At 44.3% G+C, this 9515-nt stretch overlaps 1 long non-coding RNA gene across 1 annotated transcript; it reads left to right on the top strand.

Annotated features, from left to right (window-relative positions):
• The first annotated feature begins 1828 nt into the window (after positions 1–1828).
• Positions 1829–8860, top strand: LOC137159717 (uncharacterized). Its single transcript, XR_010921715.1, has 3 exons — positions 1829–1909; positions 4454–4534; positions 8619–8860. It is a non-coding gene; the product is annotated as an uncharacterized lncRNA (long non-coding RNA).
• The last annotated feature ends 655 nt before the right edge of the window (positions 8861–9515 follow it).

The following is a 9515-nucleotide window of genomic DNA, read 5'->3' as shown; positions in this document are numbered from 1 at the left end:
ACATTGATTTGGTTGTGACAGTGTTAGGTTTTTGGAGTAGGATGTGACTTTGGCTTTTTGTAAATACACCTAGAGATTAGTTTACAGCCACATCTTGTAAAGGGGAAAAATAAGGCCTCTTAAAATAAACTACAGAAGCACATTTTATTACTTATGTCACAGACAGACCTTTCACTGCATTCAGTGTGGCCACTGGATCTGGCCTTTGGGGCCTAAAAAACCAGTGGCAATGGAGCCCTGGTTTTTTTGGCTCTCAAAGTCAGCTTTTATTTTATTATTTGCTGTGATGCTAGCCTTGGAAATGAAACTTGAGCATTGGGTTGAAAGACAGCCATGGTATTTTTTCCTAAGTATCATGGGTTATTCATAGTCCGCACTATCCTACAACTGCTCAGGTCTTTGGGGTCAATTAAACTTGTGGCCATTGTTCCCTTGAAATCTGAAGGAATCCCACATGAATTCATGGCTGAGTGATGGCTGGGTTGCCACTGCTACAAGCTCCCTCTCAGCCACCAGACAGCTGCCTGCATCTGGATCAGCTTCTGCATTCAGCAGCCAACTTGCTTTCTGGCCACAGGGCAGGACAGCTCAATAGTGAGAGAAGCAGCATTTTAGTCACAGGTGTGATAGCAAAAATTTTCAACGTCAGCATCTCTGACATGTACTTCTTCTGTAGACATGCCAAATCGCTTAGACTTTCTGCCTTGGTTTCCCCGTAGCGGTATTGAAAGATCAATGAGTTACTGTCTGTAAAACACTATACGAATGCTAACTATTGTAGTAAGAGCGATATGGGAAGGGCTGCAGTAAGATAAAGGTATACAGCTTGGAACAATGAGGGAAAGGATTGGAATAAGGAGAAAAACCAGAACAGAAGGGGCTTAAGGGTGAAGAGAGGATGACCAGGAAAGAGAGAATGAAAGGAAGGAGATGCTGCTTTTTGAAAGAGAGCAAGGGGGAAAAGGAAAAGAGAATAGTAGACAGGAGGATGATGAAAACTATAATGAGTCAGATATGAAAGCAGCCAAAAACGAGAACGAAATGCAAAAAGAGAGCAAGGAGTGAAAGACACACAAGTTCTGAATTAGTGAGATCATAACTTATGTTCCTTTATCTTGTTCTTCTTCTGTCACTTTGTGAGTTTGGGGAAAGGGATCTTTTGAGCATTGCTGGCTACTCCAGATTCTATAGTTAATATAATGCAGAAAAAGTCCAAGAAAACACTTTTTTTTAATTTTTATTTTATTATTTTTTGGCAGACTAACCCAAGAAACGGGCTGGCTCTGAGCTCGCTTTCCCAATGTATAGACCCCTTGTTGCTCCACATTAATTTTCAATTTGCATTCAGTACTCTTCTGCAGTCATCCCTGGGTTTGTACGTGCTTTCCTGAGGTGCTGACTTTGTGATCTGGTTCAGGACTTTCCCCATGATCAGACCGCTGCCAATAAGAGGGAGGGGAACTTGGTCTCCATTCCCATCTAGTTCTTGTCTTCACTACTGAGAAGGTCAATGTCAATTGATGTGAAGTATGACGGAGGCAGGGGACTATGTGTGTTGTTTCCTGGGACTAATTTATTTTTACACAGACCACGAAACAACTTTGTCTTTTCTTTCTCCTCTTCTTAGCATGTGCACGATGTGTTCAAGTGACACATGAGCAGGATTCATCACCAAATGTGGTCCGCTGGTTGGATCATTAGCTTGCCTGGCCTGGGCTGGGTACTGACGGGGAGCGGTCAGTGAAGACCCGCTCAATCGATCTGGAAGTCGATGAGTTAAAACCACCCCCTCAAGTGACGCAGCGCGGTGAAGACGCCACGTAGAAGAGGATTTACAAAGTCAACGGGAGTTATGCAAGCTGCTCTGTGTAGTTTGCCTAGCTCCCGTCAACTGCCACTGAATTTGAAGGTAAATGTAGACCACAGCTTACATGAAAGGGTTGGCTGTTTTTTTAAGTTAATGTTAATATTTTTGCTGACTCCTTGGGCAACTCTGGGTCCCACATGTACACATCTACTCTTCTGTGTCCAGCTCTCTCTCTCAAATGCTGCACAGCTGAGGCCTGTTCTTTCAGGGCAGAAAATAAGAATCTACCACATGCCTTTGCACTGTACCTAATTTTTAGCAGCATTAAAGTCCACATAAGGCTAACCTCTCTAGTGCCATCCTGAAATCTGCTCTGGTGGCATGTGCTGACAATTTCTGATGTGAGAAGAAAAGTATTGTCATAATAACTTCTGTTTTAATTAACTGAACTGTCATGTTTTTAACCAATTTCATGCTTTATTCTTTGTCCAATTGGTAATATTGATCTCTCTGATGCATGTTTAATCTTCAGATCCTTGGAATCTAGCTAACTGATCAAAGTAAAAACTTTTAGATACAGCTAAATTGATCTTCAGATGTTTATATGAATAGTAAAATGCAGATGTAGCCAATCATTTTCTATAGAACTGTACATCACTCATCCTAACAAAGAACTAAATCAGAGGTGCTGTTTATTTCTTGACAGGTGCATTTTCATTTTCATTAGCTCATGTCCATCAAATATAAGTGCTAGGCTTTTCTATCTCAAAGATAACGTGTTTGAAATGTGATAGCCATGTTTCAATACTGCCAGCTTAGTTTCCAATTCTGGCAGGGCTGACATCTCTGCCTGAGCAGAGCTCTTTGTAGGATAGGGGCCTTGGAGCCTTATTCTACAAACTACCACGTACTTTAGCTCCCAACTGAATTAAATGCGTAGTGCTCATCAGCTTGCAAGAATTGTATATCATCCTTCACAGATCATTCCCTAAGAGGACCTAATGGCTGTCTTAATTTTCTGTCACCTGTGTTTAAGGGAACACATTGGTGTCTTATGTAGTCCACATACTACTTACTGCAGTATTCCCTTCTTTGAAGCTTCTCACATTAACTGTTTCTGTCACACCTGTGGGAGGTCTGTTATTGACTTGTGTGAGGCTTTCACAGTAAAGAGTTTCATTGATTTGTAAGTATTAAAAAGGGAAAGGAGGGAGCCCAGACCTCACAGATCAGTCTAAGAATTTCAAATCACATAGGTTTCCAAAAGGTAAAATGTTGTATTTAAATCATAGAAGTAATGAACTGAAGCAGAGAGAAATCTTACTGATGATGAAATTCTCCCCTCCGGGTTAGGCCTTCCTGCACGCAAAATGGTAGCAACCATGGAACTATACATCACTTCCAGTATAAGGACCTGATGTAATTAGACTGTTTTGTTGATCAGAATTAGTAATGGGTCATTCATCCATGATCTAAATTCACTGAAATCTGTGAAGTCATCCCAGCAATGAATTTGCCCCCAAAATATTAATAATTTTATAATTATTAATAGCCAAGATCCAGTTGGAACTTCCATGCAGAATCAGAGTATAGTCAAAATACAAAAATGAATCACGTGCCAAATTTATCAAGTAGAATTTTAGTACCATATATATAAAACTTGTGATTCCCACAGAAATTAAATGTGTAGTTTTAAAAAAAATTCCAAGCCACTTCTGGGTTTCCCAATCTGTCGTGTTTCTAAGGGTCCTGTGTGGACGGGAGGGAAGTTGGGGTAACACATGGGAAAGAGTCCTGGCAAATTGTGCAATGAAGACATACACTAAGAAAAAGCAATTTCCTACATCTGCATACACACCCTATTTGTCATCTATGGTTCTTAAATAATGCTGTTTAATCATTCTCATAGGAAGTCTTAGATAGAAGGTGTATGTGATTGTTATGGTGGCACTAATCATTGATGTGCAGAGCCAGCAGGGATAGGCTGTTGAGAGAGCCAAGACTGATAGCAGAACAAAACCTGGAAGATGTTTCCTTAAAGTATAGACTCCCCTCCTTTTGTATATGTTTTCATATATTTTTCCACTGTATAGTAAAGCTGTATGAAGTATCCATTGACATTAGGAAATTCTGTGTTCAGACTGATTGATAGTTCTGTTACTGGAGGTGTACTGATAATTTTGTGAAGCAGTTCAGCAAAGGCTAGGTCCAATCTGGACTGTAGGCCACTGAAACAGCAATTGCTTTGTTAGAATGCAGGGGTTTCTAATACTACTTATAATGTCCTGTCATTTTCTTGCTGTCAGCTTTGGAGGCTTTTACCATTAACTACTTACCTAACTGAGTGCTTGCTTAAAGAGCAGTGCTAACCCATGGTGTTGTGGCATCACATCATCGTAAAGTTTAAATTGTATATTGATTCAGAGTTAGCACTGACTCCCTACACTTGCATTATAATATTTGTTTGCTTCTGAAAGCTACAGCCATCCAGTTGATCAACAAATTAAGACACAAATCATGGTTCTCTAACTTCTATTTGGCCAACCAGGTCGTGAGAAGAAGATACACTCACGGACTGTCTCTTCCCCCATTTTCTAACAGTTCATCCTCACTCTTCTTGGTTCTCAAAATGTGTCTTTTCTGCAGGCCTCCATGAAGGTTTCCATAGGTACAGTTTAAGAGCCACTGCCCTAAACCTTGTAGGCGATGCCATTCACTTCCATGCAGGTGAGTATTTTGTTCAGATTCCTCTGGGTTGTCAGTTAGGAGTGTGTGTGCTCTCTCCGTATGCTGTCCCAGCCCTACACAGATAGTTGGTTCAGCAGACCTTGATAATACTGTCCAGAAAGAAGGACCACCAGCACAGTTCAGTGACAAAAGCACTCCGCTACCTTTATTGCCCTCAAGACACAGTACTAGCACCCTGGCTCCATGGTTACAGGGACGTGAGTTACACATGACGTGAGTGTCCAGTGGCAAGGAATGGCTCAGTCAGCAGTGGGACTTTGCAGTCCTGAAGGCCGCACAAAGAGTTAAAAGTGAGGCACCCTGTAGGAAGCCACCGTGGCCTCCCACGGAGCCAGAGCCTGGGGAAGGCCCCGAGAGCTCTGATTGGCCTAACGCACACCCGGCCCCAGAGTCTGCCCGGCAACAGGAGACCCGGGCTGTGATAGGGCCACCCGGCCAGGCCAATTGGCAGCCGCGGGGCGGAGCCCCGACAGGAAGGGGAAGGATAAAAGCCTGGCCCCTGAGCTCAGTAGGACCCAGACTGCTGCCGGAGGCAGACGTGCTGCACCGCCAGCAGAGGCCTAGGCCAGAGCCTAGCCACCGCCGACGAACCCCGGCCCCACCTGGGACTGGGGATTGGATAGGGCCTTCGAGGAGCTGGACAAGGCAACCCGGCCAGGACGACTGGGCCGAGTTACCCCGACCCCGAGCCCGGGGCCGTGCTCTGGGACCACCAGACTGGACCGAGACCCCAGAGCAGCCCGAGTGGCGGACACCCCCGGAGGCCGGGCCAGATTTGGAGGAACTGCCGGCCGCCAAGCCCCTCCCTGCAGCAGGGCAGGACTTGGAGGAGCTGCCCGAGGCCAGCCCGCTCCCCTTCTACAACGACCTGGAGGAGCTGCCCCCTGAAGAGGAGTTTCCTGCCTTACCCCCGGTCGACGAGGAAGGACTAACAACGCTACCCCAGGTGGACTGCCTTAGGGACACGGAGGCAACAGGTACTAGGGTCAGTGGGGAGGAAGTAGCCCAGGGACAGCCACGGCCTGTGGCTGAAGCCGCCTTATAGCCGGTGTGTTGCGGCGGGAGCCCCGCCAGCACAGTGGCAGCCGCTTCTGCCGCTGCTAGGGCCCTGGGCTGGGACGCAGTGGAGACGGGTGGGCCTGCGTCCCCCTCCCCTTCCCCGTTCCCTAGCCACCCCAGGAGAATTGCTCTCCTGACCCCGCCTGAGCGATCTGCCTCTGCTCACCCTGCCTAGGGGTTGGAGCAATAGACTCCTGCTCGCTCGCCTTGCCTGAGGCCTGAGCGATCTGCCTCTGCTCACCCTGCCTAGGGGTTGGAACACTAGACTCCTGGTTCGCTCGCCTTGCCTGAGGCCTGAGCGATCTGCCTCTGCTCACCCTGCCTAGGGGTTGGAGCACTAGACTCCTGGTTCGCTCGCCTTGCCTGAGGCCTGAGCGATCTGCCTCTGCTCACCCTGCCTAGGGGTTGGAGAAATAGACTCCTGCTCGCTCGCCTTGCCTGAGGCCTGAGCGATCTGCCTCTGCTCACCCTGCCTAGGGGTTGGAGCAATAGACTCCTGCTCGCTCGCCTTGCCTGAGGCCTGAGCGATCTGCCTCTGCTCACCCTGCCTAGGGGTTGGAGCAATAGACTCCTGCTCGCTCGCCTTGCCTGAGGCCTGAGCGATCTGCCTCTGCTCACCCTGCCTAGGGGTTAGAGCAATAGACTCCTGATCACTCGCCCTGTCTGAGGGCCTGAGCGATCCGCCTGCTCACCCTGCTAGGGGTTGGAACAATAGACTCTTGCTCACTCGCCCGGCCTGAGGGCGAATTAACAAGACTGATCTCGCCAAGAGCGAGCTATTCCCCTTGTAGGAAGCCACCGTGGCCTCCCACGGAACCCGAAACGCCTACACACCCCAATATTTATATGCTGAGACAAACAACTCTCGTACTATCTTAGGTGTTTCATGACATCTGCTTGTAACCTTCCCTTGTATCATGCTCCAGGTGTCCCTAGCATAACACCCCTATTCATTATTTCTAGGAGAACCTCTGATCTGGTGTTAGAACAGGACGTACCTGGGCTTATTGTCTCTGGTATCTGTTACTTCTTTGTTTCTTCTTAGGGGTGCCTGTATTTTAGCCATGCTAGTAATATTTTTGCCAAAGTCATACAGCGAACTTGTAAGCAGCTACTTTAATACATAGCCTAACTTTGGATCACAGCCTCTGGGTCAGGCCTCAGACTTGCACCAGGTGCGGTGCTCCAGGCTCTCCCTTTCTCCTACACTCTGCTTATCAAGAAGGGCTTGGGACAGCAAATTAAGCACCCAGTCCAGCACCTTTGTAAAGTGCTATGAGAACCTATGGATGAAAACTGCACTATAAATGCCGGGTAGTTCTTACTATTATCTTGTTGCCATTGACTTCAATAAGTGACGAGCCAGGCTTCAAAAGAGAAAGTATCCAAAGTTTCCTTTTGGCAATTGTGATAATACTGTATTTGTTATGTAGGTCATACTCATTTACTCCGTTATTGCAAAACAGTATATTTCTTAATGAATTTCCCTTGGGGAAGCAAATGTGGAAATCTAACCAAGTTGTTATGGTCTGTTGCATAAAAACTACAGTACGCATGTTTATGACCCTCCACAGAGAACTACTCCTAGCTATTTAATGATGCAATACTTTTTAGCTCTGACAGAGCATCACTTTTATACAGTATCTTGGGAAGGGGTTCAGTACCACAACCTTAATGTTCCTTTGAGGATAATTCTTTTAGTTTTATTTCTATTTGTCTGTTACTAAACTACCCTAAAGAATTGAAAATATCTGTTTACTAACATATCTTGTCCTCTGAAGAAAAGCCATAGGAAAGAGAAGTTCTAATGTATAACTCATGTAAATATTCTCATTGGAAAAGAGCAGAAATAAACACAGAGAAGAGAATACAAAATAAGTATTTATAAAGACTTTTTAAATGAGAGTAAGGGGAAAGGAGGATTAGATCCCTCAAGAAATTTTCAATAGGATTGGAACATTTTACCTTCTGGTTGTTTCTCTGAATCTGGCCCAATCAGTGGTAACAAGAAGTCACGATTACTCTTTGATGGTGGTTTGGTGACCTTTATGAAATGAATTAGTGGCCTCAGTCCAATTCAGACTAGAAAGGTCAATGACAGAATGGAATTGAAGAATTCATTCCCCAAGGAAGGTAACAAATATGGCAATTTCCACAACCACTAATTTTTCTAAAACACAGTTCAGATAGGACACTTAAAAACCAAACTTCACTGCATAATGCTGTGTGTCATGAACCAAGCCTAATATCGGAAATGAGGTGACTGATATAGTACATTTGTCGCTTGGGTGGAAAATCTTTTTTCTTTTTTTTTTTTAAACACTAGTCAGACAAAGATGTTGTCTGCTTGCAAGAAGTCCTGTGTTATAAAGATCAGACTGAACACACATTCACTCCATGGTCCTGGGCAAGTATCTTAACTTTTCTGCTTCCATTTCTCTATCTGGAAAATGAGGATAAAAGTATTTACTAACCAATATGTAGGAGTATTGCAAAAATTGATTAGTTCATGCTGATGAAGCACTTGGAAGTAGGAAAGCAATACAAGTTCTCATTATTATTACAGCATTTGTGGGGACCAAAAAGCAAGATCCATATATAATCTTACACTAACACTCATCTCTGAAAAATTAGATGAAATATGTAAGCAAAAATGTTGTTCTTCCACTAGTGTAAGACAGAGACTTACTGATGTAACTAATGTGCAAGGGGAAAGTTAAAGAATATTTGCATAATTGCCAATCATCCATCCCCTTGAAAGGAAATACACTATGAAGTACTATTAATAAGTGTCAATGAAAATATAATTTTGGTTACATGATTTGAATGACTCATCAGTTCAAAATGAAGCATGTCCTTGCTTAAAGGCAAATAGAAAAGTAAGAATGAAAAGAAATGCTCTCAAAAACAGGCCGTTGTATATGAAAAATCTTCTTTCTGGGACTGACTTCCCCTTATCTCCCTCAATATTATCTGAATTGTGTTCCTTTTTATTATCTGAAAGATTGTCCCAAGATTCAGAAGTGCATATGGACCACCACCTGTACTGGTGCCCTTGGATGTTTGGAGCCAGGACCTCGGGATCTCAAAGCATGAGCTATTAAAGGGCCATGTCCTTTAGCTCTAAGGCACTCAAACCTCTCTAAGGTCTAGTCTCTACAGATGGACAAAAGCCACAGTGCTCTTTCATCCCTTTAAAGATATGTCCTACCAGGTGGGAATCACGGCATATTCAAAAAATAAATATTTAAGGCCAATTTCTGAACTTGATGCTACACTTTCATTTCCCCCTGAAGCCAATGGAAGATGCACATGCCTATCAGTAGGGCCCTAACAAATGCACAGCCGTGAAAAACGCATCATGGACCATGAAATCTGTTTTTTTTTTGTATACTTCTATCCTATACTATACAGATTTCATGGGGGAGACCAGCGTTTCTCAAATTGGGGATCCCGACCCAAAAGGGGGTCTCAAGGCTATTGTTGGAAAGAGTGGTATTGCCATCCTTACTTCTGCACTGTTGCTGGTGGCTGGCAGTGGCTGCTGGCTGGGTGCCTAGATCCTAAGGCAGTGCCACTGCCAGCAGTAGTGCAGAAGTAAGAGTGGTAATACCGTAACCCCCATCCCCCCACAACTTCCTTCTGGGTCAGGACCCCCATGATTACAACACTGTGAAATTTCATATTTAAATACCTGAAACCATGAAATTTAAGATTTTTAAAATCCAGTGACCATGACATTTCCCAAAATGGATTGTGAATTTGGGAAGACCCTATCTATCAGACACCGACTGTTACTATGAAGTTGGAGACACCATACCAGAATTTTTCATTCATCTTGTCTAGAGTTGGTTGGGAGTTTTTTTTTTTTCTAGAAAATGCCAGTTAATCAAAACTGAAA

This window comes from Emydura macquarii, unplaced genomic scaffold, assembly GCF_026122565.2.
Source record: "Emydura macquarii macquarii isolate MOO-44397 ecotype Brisbane River unplaced genomic scaffold, CSIRO-AGI_Emac_v2 contig_1876, whole genome shotgun sequence".
NCBI lineage: Eukaryota > Metazoa > Chordata > Testudines > Chelidae > Emydura > Emydura macquarii.
This window is presented reverse-complemented; position numbering and strand designations above follow the sequence as displayed.